Here is a 15,842-nt window from a genome sequence, read left to right as displayed (position 1 = left end):
CTGTAATTTCTGGAATAACAATGATCTATCGACTGAATCAAAAGCTACCCGAAAATCGATAAATGCCATATAGAGGGGTTGATTAAGTTCTGCATATTTAGACCAGCGCCTCTTGGGAGCTTAAACGGCAGGGGCGTCTGGTGTGGCAACGTGGGCTCCGCTTCCTCGGACAAATGGCGTTCTCTCAGCCCAAAAACACCTGCAAGGGCAGGGGGTATCAGGCACGGAGGGTTCAGAGAGTTGTGTCTACGAAGGAGATGGTTGGGCAAGGAGCAGAGTCGGACCGGCGCCTCTTGGGAGCCTAAAACGGCAGGGGCGTCGGGTGGGGGCAGCGAGGGCTCCGCTTCCTCAAGCAAATTGCGCTCTCTCAGTCCAAAACACCTGCAGGGGCAGGGGGTAGCAGGCACGGAGGGTTGAGAGAGTTGGGGCTACCAAGGGATGGTTGGAAGAAAGGGGAGGCAGTTGGCCTCAAAGCGGTGGTCGAACCGGGAGCCGGTTGTGCGAGAGCAGGTCAAGGTATGACGGAAAGATGGAGGGGACTGAAGTATCCCTAGATCAGGCACAACCGGAAAAGGTGAAATCCCTGGTCAAAGGAGGATAGACGGAGTTGCACTGGGCAGCAAGGTGTACTCAGAACTGCTAGAACTACAAAATAGGAAAAGGGGGAGCCACGGTGGGCGGTAACCCACCTTTGGCGGGGCGGTGTTGTGGCGACCAATGAGAAGAGAAAGACTGCAAATGAGCCATTGCTAAACCGGAAGGGGCTTCGCCCAGTCTGGACAGTGCCTCCTGAGAGACTAAACGGCGGGGGTGTCTGGCGGTAGCAATTGGGGCTCAGCTTCCCCCCAACAAACGGCACTCCCCCAGTCCGCAAATACCTGCAGGGGCAGGCGGTTCTCAGACTCGAAGGTCTTGGGGGAGTTGGGCCTGCAATGGACATGGATAAAAAAGGGGAAGCAGGACAAGGAGCAGTCGCTACATCTTTGGAACTATTTTCAAGATCTGTTTGCTGTGGTTGTATATATGTGAAAATAAATCTGCGGCTTTGTTACGCCAAACCAAAAGAAAATGTCTCATTCAGCACCTTACTAGAGGGGAAAGGAAAGGGGCTGGCAAGAATGAGAAATGGGTGATACACATGGCCTAACTAATGGACAAATGCCCAGGTTATGCAAAAGTACGCCTGCCTCCTCAAACTCTCCCCCCCTAAACTGATTGGACATTGCGCAAAGTCACATGACCTGCAAAACGGTCAAACAGAGTCTTCGAGGGCAGCCTTTCTTGGGGAGCCCGTGAAGGGCAAATCCTGTTTGCCTGGTGTCCAAGCACTGCAACCAATCCAAGCTAGGCCCAGGCAAGAGACAACACGGATCCACTGTACCCAACTATACATTATTATGTCTAGGTTCTATGTGTTTCCAAGAAAATAGCATATTCACACAATATTATATGGTACTATTTTACAGACCTTTGCCTTTTTGATTTAATTGTTCTTTTATAACGCACTCAGTACCAACAAGTGGTTTCTAAGCACAGGATCGAGATTCGTACCTGTGTCGCACTGCTTCCCAGACAAATGCGTTGCCCCTGGTATCCCAGGGACCACCACAGTACACAGCGCATTATCAGTCACTACTAGGTATTACATTAGATCCAGGGCTGGACTGGGACAACAGGACTTTCACCCGGTAGGCCTCGGGGTATAGGGCCTCTTCGGGTGTTAGCGGAACGAACTGCAGAAGGATACATATATTGTGAGAAGAATGAAAGAGCCGGTCAGCCTGGGTTGTTGCCATGATATTTGGTTGTGCATTTCTTTTCTTCCCGGCCGGGCGGTGCCGACAACGGGCCGGGCTCGCGGTGGCACATTTTGAGGCCGGATCACTGCCTCACGTGCCAGGCTGCAGGCAGCCCTGGTGAGTGTGTTCGCCTGCGTCATGTCGCATCACGTGATGCGTTGCACACATTGCGCAGGTGCAGGGCTGTGCACACTAGCGGGCGGCTCAGCGCATTGCTCTGAGTGGTCTACTGAACCCGAAGATGATGAGTGGCGACTGGCGAGCCGAGCAGGGCTGCACTTTCACTCAGGTGCGAGATTGAAATAGAAGATTGCTTGGTGGTGATGGGGGCTGCGGTGTTGGTTGGAGGAGCATGAAGCTGGCTAGGTAATCGAAACGAGAGGCACCTCTGTTTGGGGACGAATGCTTGTAAAATATTTTCTAAAGGGCGCGGCACTTATTGCTTTCGTAGTTCTACTGTGATGTGCTGGGTGCACGAGCCGGGCAGGCCCATCCATACACACAAGTTAACAAGTGCGGTCACTATTCGCAAAACATGTCTTTAATTGAAAACAACTCTCGCAGCGCTGATGGCCAACAAGGGAGCGCCACTTTGGCTTCTGCGATTGCCTTCAGTCAGTCGGCGACATGCCACCGGTTGTTTGGTCTAAAAGAAACTACGGCGAACCGAGCACCCAGACTGGGAAATCGTATGGGGACTGGGGAGTAATGTAACCAGCAGGTAACACTGGTCTCCTGCTAATGCAGAGCGGGAACAGCTATGCCCCATGCAACTGGGAAACTGGCGAGCCAGGAAAAAGAATTCGCCTTGTCCTGGCTGGACGTGGACTGGAGGAGCTCGGAGAGGGACTGCCATGCATCTTTCAGAGGAGTTTCAGCTTCAGTATTTTTGTTTTTTTTTTAAAAAGCTAACTCGCTACTAACCTAGCTATTGTGCTAATAATAGTTTAATTCTGGCTTGGCATTGTTCAGATCCACATTAGGACGGGGTGACAGGCAGTAGGCGGTCACCAGGTGGCGGTGCCCTGCCTTTCGACAGTGCAGAATTGTAACATCATGTCCAGGTCATAGGGGCAAAAAACCATATTGCTGTTGCCCTTGAGGCGGCTACAGTTACTTCAAGCCAGAGCTCTACACCCACTATGGGCTGCAGGCCCATCAAGCATTGAGGCTAGTGGAGTTGCCCTACCAACAACACCTGGCCAGCTACCTGGCCTAAGGTGCAGCCAGAGCCTGTATTAGGAGTTAATGCATAACGCCCCAACCATACATCGATTAATAAGTGATGGGGTGCAAATGAACCTGAAATGGATAGTGGAATAAGAGAAAACCAAGAGGGGGCAGGGGGAGGTGGATAGAAACATCCAATTGTGGCAACAAGAGAGTACAGTTACATTTACATGACAGTTTACACAGGAAAATGAGAAATCGTTTTCTCTGCCACTGTTTACCTGATACATAAAAAAAGACCCACATTTGGCAAGCAATCGAGCTGCACACGTCTGCACAATCATAGCGAATTTGGTGCAGTATTATGAATGGTTTAATGCACAAACAATTAAAAAAATGTGTTTTGCAATGGTTTGCAATCGACCAGCAGACACTAGGACACAACTATTCCTTGCCTTGAACTGTTTCTCAACGCAACGATTTTGAAAACTTAAGAAATCATCGGTATTGCATGGGTCAGGAGTGACCTCAATCCATGCGTTCCAGATAAGGAAAGCCCACACGAGCACACACCATCACCACAATAACCTGCACGCAACAAATATATTCACCCACCATGCAGCCCAACACTTTCAAGCACGCTAGGCAGGAAGAACAAATGCTTAATGGAGGCATAGGCACACAATCTGCACAAAATAACAGAGAGCACAATAGCCACAGACAACAAGCAAGAACCCTACGTGCTGCATGGGTTTGTGCTAATTTCCCAAGAAACACACATTTAGCATACATGTATGCACGCACCCCACAGATAAGCAACACTGACCACATGCCATTGTCACACAGATTTCTCTTAGAATGAAAGAAAGCACAAAATAGTCAATATGCCACTAGCATCCACGCACACACAAAATGCAATGCATGGAGACATTACGCTCAAAATGAAAAAAAACAAAAATGAAGGACATCAGTCTTTTAAACGTATTATTGATATACATAATTTAATATTCCTTTATAGCACAAACCAGGTACAAATGTATCAGAGCGCTTTGCAGATTCAAAACGTTTATAACAAATTCATAAACACACAGAATCCACAATAAAAACTTTACAAAATGTGATAAAATGTGCAATTAAGAGAGATTACTCAATAGAACCATTTAAAAAAACAGACTGCCATAGGCAGACTTACAAAGCTTTTCTAAACCTCAACTAACCAAGGCTTAAGTGAAGGTCAGTGGGCAAAGAATTCCAAGCTGAGACTGCTGCCCCTGAAAAGGACCATTTCAAGGAGGAGGACAACTTGACTCGACAGACTTCGAGGTGAAGAAACGCCCGGCTTCCAAGGCCTCTCGAACCCCCCAATATCGAGTTTCTCAGCCAAATAAGAGGCGGTTTGCCAATGGACAGCCTTTTAGGGGATGCATAATAACTTAAAGGTAATCCTGAGGTCCAGGGGAAGCCAGTGCAGTGAAACTAGGAACAGTGCTGTGTGCTCAAATGTCCAGGCTCCATAATCATGAGGCAACAATTCAAACTGCAAGCGACAAGCAACCATGAAAATGTCACTTGCCACCTTAATTCTTATCTTTTATTTTGTAAAGATGCGTAAGCATAAAAAAAAAACTTAATTCTATACATACACACAGCACACCGTTTCTTACTCGCCAAGAGTCAAATATCTCTAGCCAGTGGCGAGTGCACATTTTGCACAATGAAATAATAGTTCATTTTAGTTCATATTAAATGCTGACATCTAGAAATGTTGGGGATGTCAACATGAATGTGCAAAGCCTCGGTCCAAATGAAATATTTTCCCGATACAAGCAAAGTTCATCAGACTTCACATGCAACTGCACATCGCACTTCAGCACTACTTCAGAGCTTCTTGATGTGGGGGGTAGGAAGTTCAGGTGGAGAGGGCTGAGGAGGGAAAATTAGTACAAGAGGGTGTGCAGTGTGTGCATGGCATGGAAATAGTGTGGGGGATTTGGAGCTGAAGGTGGTTGGAGGAGAGTGGAGGGCGATCAGAGCAGATAAGTGGTGTGGGGTAAATCCCTCAATACATTTAAGTACTGGTAGCAGAAATGGGCACTGGTTGTGCTTAGAAAGCCAACGTTCAGAAGGGTGGGAATCAGACGTTTATGATATTTTATAAAGGTGCAGAAAATTACAAAAGCTAACATTTTAGACGTTATAGAAGTGGCAGCTGAAGATCATGAAGGGGTGCTGCTGATGACTCAAAGCATAAACAGGCCATTCTGACAGTTCAAGATTGCATAATTAATGAATATTTTTTAAATAAATGCTTCACTTCTTCCCGACGGCTTGAGAAAAAGTGTATTCAGCGGTGGACTGGCCTATATTCTCCCACTATTTAGGATTCTCAAATTCAGGTGGGATTTCACCTGTTATAATAAGCACTGTCATTGTATTCAAAGTTGCTTTGGAAACCTAGGCCTTTCTCCCTCTATTCAGGATTCTCAAATTTAGGTGGAATTTCACCTGTTATAATAAGCACTGTCCCTGTATTTGAAATTGCTTTTTAAAACCTAGGCCTTTCTCCCTCTATTTCAGGATTCTCAAATTCTTTGTGTCTTCTCTCTCTTCTAAACTGCGCATGATGTTAGCTCCGTAGTCTGAGTGTTGGCATCCTGTCCCACTGCTCAACGTCCTTCCTCTCACTCCCTGCTCTTCCTACTCTAGTGTCCCCCTCCAGTACCTCCACCTCTCTCATTTCCCACCTACTCTATGGTGCTCTCTGTCTCTCCTATCTTCTCTAACTGCTTCCCTATTGACTATCCTGACTTCCTCACTAAATCTGGTAGGAAGAAGTTTAAAAAGGACATCCTGGTCTCCAACCCAGGCCTCCCTATCGCCGACATCTACACCAGTGCCTCCTCTAAGGATGCTCTCACCGACATCCTCTTCTTCGTTCCTTCGCCAGACATATGGACCCTTCATATGGTCTCTGCGCTCGCTCCGTTCTCCTCTTCTCCCATTAATGGTGGCACCCGCCGGGACGTCCTCCTTGCCTCGTTCCATTCCTAAGGTCATCATTAATGTTTACTCGAATGGGACCGTCTTGTCCAATGGCCCTCAGGCCAACCTCCATCTCTTTGATCGATGCTTACCGTGCCTCATCCACTTCCTCCCTTCTCCAGCCGTCCCCTCTCTCCCCCTTTCCAGGGTTTGCTCGACTCCATCTTCTGCCTCCTCCTTGGCTACCTTGCCTTCCCCTTACCCCTCTGCCCCCTCTCGGGCTCCTTCTACACCTCCGAAGGGCGTACCTCTGATCTGTACCCCTCCCCGGAAGTCCTTCAAGGATGGCAACCTTCTCCATATTACCACTCTAAACACTCGCTCTGCTGTCAAGCACTCCTCTGATATCTGCCGCCTTCTGGAAGAACTTGACCTCGACATTCTCGGTCTCACTGAGACATGGTTCACGGCCAGCTCTTTCACCAGCTTTGACACGCTCCTACCTGATGGCTACAAGATCCTCTGCTCCCAGATCCAACCGCTCTGGAGGGGGTGTTGACCTGATCTTCCCTGAGTGGATTCCTGCCTCTGTCATTCCTAGGCAAGCCTACTCCTCTTTTGAATGCCTCGTCTGCAGGCTCTCTCTCTCACCTAGCCATTCCCTTACGGTGGCTACTATCTATCGGCCACCTGGTCAGATCTCCTTCCTCTCTGAGTGGGCGGACCTCTCCTCCTCTCTCCTAGCCGCGACCACTCAACTCCTCCTTCTAGAAGATTTCAGTATCCACCTGGATGCCTCCTGTCCTTCCTCTGTACTCTTTCGCGACCTCTGTGACTCTCTCTCACTCACCATTCTCCCCTCTGGCCAGACTCACTCTTTAGGGCACACTCTGGATGCTCTGATCTCCTCAGACCTTCCCCTCTCTGATCCTCTCTCCACTCCTCTCTCCTGGAGTGATCACTATCTCCTCTCCTCCCATTTCACCCTCCCTACCCCTCAGGCCAAGCCACCTCCATCTCTGCCACCTACCTTCTCAGTCATCCGACCCATGAAGCGCGTGTCAGCTGAGGCTTTCGCCACCACCTTTTCACCCCTCCCGCTTCTGCTGACTCTCACCATGACACAGCCCTCTCCAAGCTCCACAATGCTATCTCAGATATTCTTGATATCCTTGCCCCTGTCCTGAGAATCCACCTGAAGCCCAAAGCCAAGTGCAACTCCTGGTACGACTCAGACCTTGTCACCCTAAAATGAAATTGCAGGGTGGCCGAGAGGAAATGGCATGCTTCATGTACATCCTCTGACAAACTGGCCTGCTGCACAGGCAATACCGGCTCTCTGTCTTAACCATGAAGAGAGCTCATATCCAAGCCTGCTCTCTGCAGCATCTAACAACTCGGCGAACTCTTTAAAATCTGCAAGGAACTGGCCAATCCTGCTGCAGTCTCTACCTCTCCTGTCCCTTCCCAGGCCCTCTGTGTGGCACTGGCCTCTCATTTCGTCTCAAAAACTCAGGACATCCTGTCCGCACTCTCCTCCTATCCTCTCCCTCCCCCTACTCCCTGCTCCTCCTCTGGCCCTTTTGCAGCCCCCCCCTCCTCCCTCCTTCTCTTCCTTTTCCCTTTCCTCCACAGACGAGGTTTCTAGACAAGTCCGATCTATGAAAGTCTTGTCGAAACAAGTTCATCCCTGTTCTTCCAAAACTATCAAGGACCACATCAACTCCCTGGCTCCTGCCCTGGCTGATCTCTGCAACCACTCCTTCACCACTGGAGTCTTCCCATCCTCCCTTGTGCACACCCTTCTTAAGAAACCCTCTGCTGACCCCACTTGCCCGGCTAACTATCACCCAATCTTTATCAATGCCTTCCTGGGCAAGCTCCTGGAGAAACTGGCCATCTCCCAGCTGAATCTCCATACTGAATCTGTTGGCTGTCTTCATGACCATCAGTCTGGCTTCGGAGCTGCCAGAAGCACGGAAACTGCTCTCCTGAACATCCGTGAAGACCTGCTCTCCAACCTTGATTCTAACACCCTTGCGTCTTCATCCTGCTTGATCTCTCTTCTGCCTTTGATACTGTCAACCATGCCATCCTGCTCAACCGTCTCCGTGATAACCTGGGTATCACTGGTCAGGCTCTGGCGTGGCTGACCTCTTTCCTCTCTGACCAACTCTCCCAGGTCCAACTTGGGTCCTTCCTCTCCTTTGTCTTCTACTCTACCTGTGGTGTCCCCCAGGGGTCTAACCTCTCTCCCTGGCTTTTCAACCGATACCTGGCACTCCTTGTCCACCGCATCGCCACTCTCTGCCCCAACTTCCAGTGCTATGCAGATGACACCCAGCTCATTTTCAGGCTACCCTCTGCCTCCTCCTCCCCGTCCCTCATCTCTGACTGTCTGTCTGCTATTCAGGAGTGGTGTGCCACCAATGAACTCTGCCTAAATGCCAGCAAGACTGAGATTCTCCTCATCGGCACACTGGCTCCCTCCTTCCCTGTAGCTCTCTGGTCGGCCTCTCTTGGCTGTCCTCCTGCTCCCACCTTTGAGGCTAAAAACCTTGGGGTCATCTTCGACTCCACACTCTCCTTCTCTCCTCACATCTCTGACGTCTCTAAGAAGTCACACTACCAGCTGCACCTCCTCTTCTTCTTCCTTTCCTCTCCTTCCCCCAGAAGCTCACTGTCTCCAGAGCCCTGATTCTCTCTAGCCTGGACTATTGTAACAGCCTCTATCTAAATCTGCCTGCCTCTACTCTCCGCCCTCTGCAGACTTGTCCTTGGCCTCAAGCCCAGGGATCGTATCTCTTCAGGACTGACATCTCTGCACTGGCTCCCAGTCGCTGCGCGGTGTTAAGTTCAAATACCCTCTGCATTGTCCGCAAGGCCTTCTGTACCCTGGATACGCAATACCTTCAACTCTCTCTTCCTAAATACCTTCCTTCCCGAGCCCTTCGCTCATCCGCCTCCAACTCCCTCAGGGTCAGTCGCTTCTCCAAGCAACAAGTTGGTGGTAGATCTCTCTCTTCCGCAGGGGCCTCCCTCTGGAACAGCCTTCCTACCTCCCTGAAACTTGAGGAGAACCATCTCCGGTTCCGGAAGCACCTCAAAACCTTCCTCTTTGCTTCTGCTTTCTCTCCCCCTCTCCCCTGCTGAATTCCTGGCTGAAACTGCACAGGGTACCTGGCCACCCTGCCTGATCTCGGGCCCAGGCACCCCCAACTGCACACCTGTACTGCCTCCCTGGCAACTCCTGCACCTGGGGACTGTTTTCTGTATCCCTTCAGTCCCCGTACCAGCACTTATGTCTGCACTTACCTTGCACTTGCCACCTCTGGCTGTTATCTTTTTTTCTACTACCCCTTGTACTGCACTTTCCCCTCTCCCTTCCCCCACGCACTTTTCCCTTTCCCCCTTCCCATGCACTTGCGCCATCTGAATGACACCTGGCCTAGTAAGATCGTTGTCTGTCTTCCCGTTGTTCCCCCTCCCTTGCCTCGTCGCACTTCGAAACACTTGTGTATAGGCGCGTTATAAATGTCATATCATATAGGGAATTTTGGCGATTTCCCAGTACACCTCTGCACCCCCGGTCTCTTTTGTGTGGTATTTCCACATTTTCCCATTGGAAAAAGGTTGGGCTTGCGCAAAATGTGTAATATGGGGCCACTTTGACATTTTTTTTCCAGGGCTGCTTTTGGTTCCCAGTCCGCCCCTGATTAGATGCTGGATCTAGGTGTTCTCAGACATAAGTACATTGCACTGTTTTACACGTTGTTCTCTATCTAGGTGTTCTCAGACATAAGCATATCATACTGAATCATGCTGTCTTCCGCTGCAGGGCGTTCCCGGACATAAGCACATTGCACGGTTCTCCCTAGGGTCCTACCTCTGGATGTTCTCAGATAAGTGCACAGCACAGTTGTCCAGTGTGTTCTGATCCCGGTACCCACACACATAATTGCTTAGCATGTTCTACATTGAGCTCTACCTCCAAGGGCCAGATTATAGAAACCTGGCACTGGTGCAAGTGCAACATGGCACAGTATTAGCACTAAGGAAAAGTTTGCCCTATTTTTAGAAACAATGGGACATACTAGAAAACTATTGCACCATGCCAAGTGCAGTTTGGCATGGTATAAGCACCAGGGCAAAAATTGCCATAGTGCAAAAAAGATACATTTTCGATTATTTTTTTCAGCAGGGAAAAGTTTCCCTTAGTGCTAATAAAATTCCGTATTAGCACTAGGACAAACTTTGCCCTGTTGCAATAATGCAGTGAGAATTGATCTTTTTTACCCAAGGGCAATTTTTTCCCTAGTGTTTATAACTTGCCAAACTGCACTTGTCATGGTGCAACAGTTTTCTAATATGTTCAAGTGTTTTTTAAAAAAAAAAAGGGCAAACTTTGGCCTAGTGGTAATACTGTGCCACTTTGCACTTTCACCCGTGCAAAGTTTCTGTAATATGGCCCCAGGTCTTTCACGGGCACATGCACTTTGCACTCGTATACTTTTCTGTTCTGCCTCCAGGTGAATCGTACTGTTCTACATTATGCTCTCTAGCTAGATGCTCTTGCATAAGCATGTTGCATGTTGCCCTGTTCCATGTTGTATTCACCATCTAGGACTCCCAGTCAAGGCTCCACGGCGTCTAGCTATTCTCACACGCAAACTCATTGCACTGTTCTTTATTATGCTGTTTAACAGTGCCCACTGCGTCTGGGTGATCTCACACATAAGCACATAGTACAGTTGTCCATTGTGTTCTGCTTCCAGGCACTCTCAGGCATAAGCACGCTGCATTGTTCAATATTGGTTTCTGCTCCTATGCATTCCCAGAGATAAGCGTGTTGTACTATTTTACACTATGTTTTGTTTCTAGGTGTTGGCAGACAAAAGCACTGCACTGTTCTATATAGTGCTCTTTCTCTGGGTGTTCTCCAACTGAAACACATTGAATTGTTCTACATAGTGTTATTACATTCTGGTTCTAGGTGGTCTCAGCTGGTCTCACACATAAGCCAACTGTGCTGTTCTATATTGCATTCTGATTCTAGATCTGCTCTCTGCCTCCTTTCTCCCCAAGACTCAATCTCCTCTTCTCTCACCTCTCTAGGTTGGCTCCCATTTCACTCCCAGCTTAAATTCAAGTTCCCCTGTTTAGTCTTCAAATCCCTCTATGGTCTTCTCCCCCCCTACCTTTCCTCCTCCTCACTTTCTATACTCCTTCTCGTTCTCTCTGCTTCCTACTCTCTCCTCCTCCACCCCCCTGCTTCCGCTCTTTCCAACTGCTCTCTCTTTTCCACTGGAACTGCCTCCCCCTCTCCATCCACTCTACTACCTCCTTCCCTAACTTCCGCACCTCTCTAAAATCTTATCTCTCCATTCGCCTCCCTAATATCCTTCGCTTCTTCTCTCACTTGTGCTACTACTTCTACCCTCTCCTCCTACTCCCTTCCTTACTTCTGTTCCACCACACCCTCTCCTTTCACTCTACTCCCTCCTACCCCACTTCCTGCACTTTTCTAATCCTCATCCCTTCTATTCTTCTCTCTTACACCCCCTGCTTCCTCTCTTACTCCTGCTTTCACCACTGCTCATACCTCCTACTTCCTCTCACACCTTGGTCCCTCTCTACTCTCCAATCCTCTTCCATAATGTAAATTGTTTTTGTACTGTTTTCTGGTTTAACTCAATTGTTATCTATGCTTCTTGTATTTTGCTTGGTCCTCTTGTAAAGCGTTTATGGATTAAAACGCTATATAAATTCAATAAGATTCAAATACAAATAGATGGTCTCAGACATAAGCCCCCGCTGCCCTGTTCTATATTGTATTCCAGTTATAGGTGGTCTCAGACATAAGACCACTGCACTGCTCTATACTGTGTTCTGATTCTAGGTGGTCTCAGACATCAGCCCGCTGCACTGTTCTATATTGTATTTTGGTTCTAGGTGGTCTCCGACATAAGCCCGCTCTGCTGTTCTATATTGTATTCTGGTTCTATGTGGTCTCAGACATAAGCCCCTGCTGCACTGTTCTATATTGTATTCTGGTTCTAGGGTGTCTTAGACATAAGCCCCTGCTGCACTGCTCTATGTTGTATTCTGGCTTTAGCTGGTCTCAGACATTGGCCTGCTGCACTGTTCTATATTGTATTCTGGTTCTAGGTGGTCTGTGGCATAAGCCCCCCCTGCCCTCTTGTATATTTTATTCTGGTTCTAGGTGTTCTCAGGCATAAGCCCACTGCACTGCTCTATATTGTATTCTAGTTCTCGGTGGTCAAAGATATAAGCCCCCTGCACTGCTCTGAATTGTATTCTGGTTCTAGGTCATCGGAGACATAGGCCTGCTGTACTGCTCTATATTGTATTCTGGTTCTAGGTAGTCTCAGACATAAGCCCACTGCACTGTTCTTTGTTGCATTCTTGTTCTAGGTGGTCCCAGACATAAGCCCGCTGCACTGCTGTAGATTGTATTCTGGTTCTAGGTGGTCTCAGACATAAGTCCACTGCACTTATATATCTTGTATTCTGGTTCTAGGTGGTCTCAGGCATAAGCCCACTGCACTGCTGTATATTGTATTCTGGTTCTAGGTGGTCTCAGACATAAGCCCACCGCACTATATTATATTCTGGTTCTAGCTGGTCTCAGTCATAAGCCTGCTGCACTGTTCTATATTGCATTCTGGTTCTAGGTGGCCTTAGAAATAAGCTGCTGCTGCACTGTTCTATATTGTATTCTGGTTCTAGGGGTCTTAGACATAAGCCCACTACACTGCTCTATATTGTATTCTGGTTCTAGGTGGTCTCAGGCATAAGCCCGCTGCACTGTTCTATATTGTATTCTGGTTCTACGTGGTCCCAGACATAAGCCCACTGCACTATATTATATTCTGGTTCTAGCTGGTCTCAGTCATAAGCCTGCTGCACTGTTCTATTTTGCATTCTGGTTCTAGGTGGTCTTAGAAATAAGCTGCTGCTGCACTGTTCTATATTGTATTTTGGTTCTAGGTGGTCTCTGACATAAGCCAGCTGTGCTATTCTATATTGTATTCTGGTTCTAGGTGGTCTCAGACATAAGCCCCTGCTGCACTGTTCTATATTGTATTCTGGTTCTAGGGTGTCTTAGACATAAGCCCCTGCTGCACTGCTCTATGTTGTATTCTGGCTTTAGCTGGTCTCAGACATTGGCCTGCTGCACTGTTCCATATTGTATTCTGGTTCTAGGTGGTCTGTGGCATAAGCCCCCCCCTGCACTCTTGTATATTTTATTCTGGTTGTAGGTGTTCTCAGGCATAAGCCCACTGCACTGCTCTATATTGTATTCTAGTTCTCGGTGGTCAAAGATATAAGACCCCTGCACTGCTCTGAATTGTATTCTGGTTCTAGGTCATCGGAGAAATAGGCCTGCTGTACTGCTCTATATTGTATTCTGGTTCTGGGTGGTCTCAGACATAAGCCAGCTGCACTGTTCTATATTGTATTCTGGTTCTAGGGGGTCTCAGGCATAAGCCCACTGCACTGCTCTATATTGTATTCTCGATCTAAGTGGTTTCAGACATAAGCCAGCTGCACTGCTCTATAGTGTATTCTGGTACTAGGTGGTCTCAGGCATAAGCAGGCTGTGCTGCTCTATATTGTATTCTGGTTCTAGGTGGTTCCAGGCATAAGCCCACTGCACTACCCTATATTGAATTACGGTTCTAGGTTGTCTCAGACATAAGCCCACTGCACTACTCTATATTGTATCCTGGTTCTAGGTGGTCACCATTATAAGCCCACTACACTGCTCTATAGTGTATCCTGGTTCTAGGTGGTCACCATTATAAGCCCACTACACTGCTCTATATTGAATTCTGGTTCTAGGTGGTCTCAGACATAAACCCACTGCACTGCTCTATATTGTATTCTCGATCTAGCTTGTCTGACATAAGCCCACTGCACTATTCTATATTGTATTCTGGTTCTCAAACATAAGTCTGCTGCAGTGCTCTATATTGAATTACGGTTCCAGTTGGTCTCAAACATAAGCACCCTGCACTGATCTATATTGTATTCTGGTTCTAGCTTGTCCTAGACATAAGCCCACTGCACTGTTCTATATTGTATTCCAGTTCTAGGTGGTCTCAGACATAAGACCACTGCACTGCTCTATACTGTGTTCTGGTTCTAGGTGGTCTCCGACATAAGCCCGCTGCGCTGTTCTATATTGTATTCTGGTTCTAGGGTGTCTTAGACATAAGCCCCTGCTGCACTGCTCTATGTTGTATTCTGGCTTTAGCTGGTCTCAGACATTGGCCTGCTGCACTGTTCTATATTGTATTCTGGTTCTCTAGGTGGTCTGTGAATTAAGACCCCCTGCACTCTTGTATATTTTATTCTGGTTTTAGGTGTTCTCAGGCATAAGCCCCCTGCACTGCTCTGAAGTGTATTCTGGTTCTAGGTGGTCTGAGACATAGGCCTGCTGTACTGCTCTATATTGTATTCTGGTTCTAGGTAGTCTCGGACATAGGCCCACTGCACTGTTCTTTGTTGTATTCTTGTACTAGGTGGTCCCAGATTAAGCCCGCTGCACTGCTGTAGATTGTATTTTGGTTCTAGGTGGTCTCAAACATAAGTCCGCTGCACTGATCTATATTGTGTTCTGGTTCTAGGTGGTCTCAGGCATAAGCCCGCTGCACTGCTATATATTGTATTCTGGTTCTAGGTGGTCTCAGACATAAGCCCACTGCACTGCACTATATCATATTGTGGTTCTAGCTGGTCTCAGTCATAAGCCTGCTGAACTGTTCTATATTGCATACTTGTTCTAGGTGGTCTTAGAAATAAGCTGCTGCTGCACTGTTCTATATTGTATTCTGGTTCTAGGGGTCTCAGACATAAGCACACTACACTGCTCTATATTGTATTCTGGTTCTAGGTGGTCCCAGACATAAGTCCACTGCACTACCCTATATTGAATTACGTTTCTAGGTTGTCACCATTATAAGCCCACTACACTGTTCTATATTGTATTCTGGTTCTAGGGGGTCTCAGACAGAAGCCCACTGCACTGCTCTATATTGTATTCTGGTTCTAGTTGGTCTCAAACATAAGTCTGCTGCAGTGCTCTATATTGAATTACGGTTCCAGTTGGTTTCAAACATAAGTCCCCTACACTGCTCTATATTGCATTCTGGTTCTAGCTTGTCTTAGACATAAGCCCACTGCACTGTTCTATATTGTATTCTGGTTCTCGGTGGTCACAGACATAAGCCCACTGCACTGCTCTATATTGTATTCTCGATCTAGCTTGTCTGACATAAGCTCACTGCACCATTCTATATTGTATTCTGGTTCTGGGCAGTCTCAAACATAAGTCTGCTGCAGTGCTCTATATTGAATTACAGTTCCAGTTGGTCTCAAACTTAAGCCCCCTGCACTGATCTATATTGTATTCTGGTTCTAGGTGGTCACCATTATAAGCCCACTACACTGCTCTATACTGTGTTTTGGTTCTAGGTGGTCTCCGACATAAGCCTGCTGCGCTGTTCTATATTGTATTCTGGTTCTAGCTGCTCTCAGACATACGCCCCTGCTGCACTGTTCTATATTGTATTCTGGTTCTAGGGTGTCTTAGACATAAGCCTGCTGCACTGCACTATGTTGTATTCTGGCTTTAGCTGGTCTCAGACATTGGCCTGCTGCACTGTTCTATATTGTATTCTGGTTCTCTAGGTGGTCTGTGACCTAAGCCCCGCTGCACTCTTGTATATTTTATTCTGGTTGTAGGTGTTCTCAGGCATAAGCCCACTGCACTGCTCTATATTGCATTCTAGTTCTATGTGGTCACAGATATAAGCCCCCTGCACTGCTCTGAATTGTATTCTGGTTCTAGGTGGTCTGAGACAT

General features: G+C 47.7%; 1 long non-coding RNA gene across 5 annotated transcripts in view; it reads left to right on the top strand.

The window, feature by feature from the left end:
* Window positions 1-15,842, top strand: part of LOC138581033 (uncharacterized) — a 470,134-nt gene that overhangs the window by 35,782 nt on the left and 418,510 nt on the right. The window contains exon 1 of one of the 5 annotated variants that reach the window (XR_011304410.1): window positions 1,976-2,088. The exons of the other annotated variants lie outside the window; for them this stretch is intronic. This is a non-coding gene — a long non-coding RNA (uncharacterized lncRNA). Of the gene's footprint in view, window positions 1-1,975; window positions 2,089-15,842 lie in introns of those variants that run through there. 5 annotated transcript variants of the gene reach the window in all.

This window comes from Ambystoma mexicanum, chromosome 3p, assembly GCF_040938575.1.
Source record: "Ambystoma mexicanum isolate Mex_15411 chromosome 3p, UKY_AmexF1_1, whole genome shotgun sequence".
In the NCBI taxonomy this organism is placed as follows: domain Eukaryota; kingdom Metazoa; phylum Chordata; class Amphibia; order Caudata; family Ambystomatidae; genus Ambystoma; species Ambystoma mexicanum.
The sequence above is the reverse complement of the archived record's forward strand: the minus strand, read 5'-3'. Positions and strand labels throughout refer to the sequence as shown.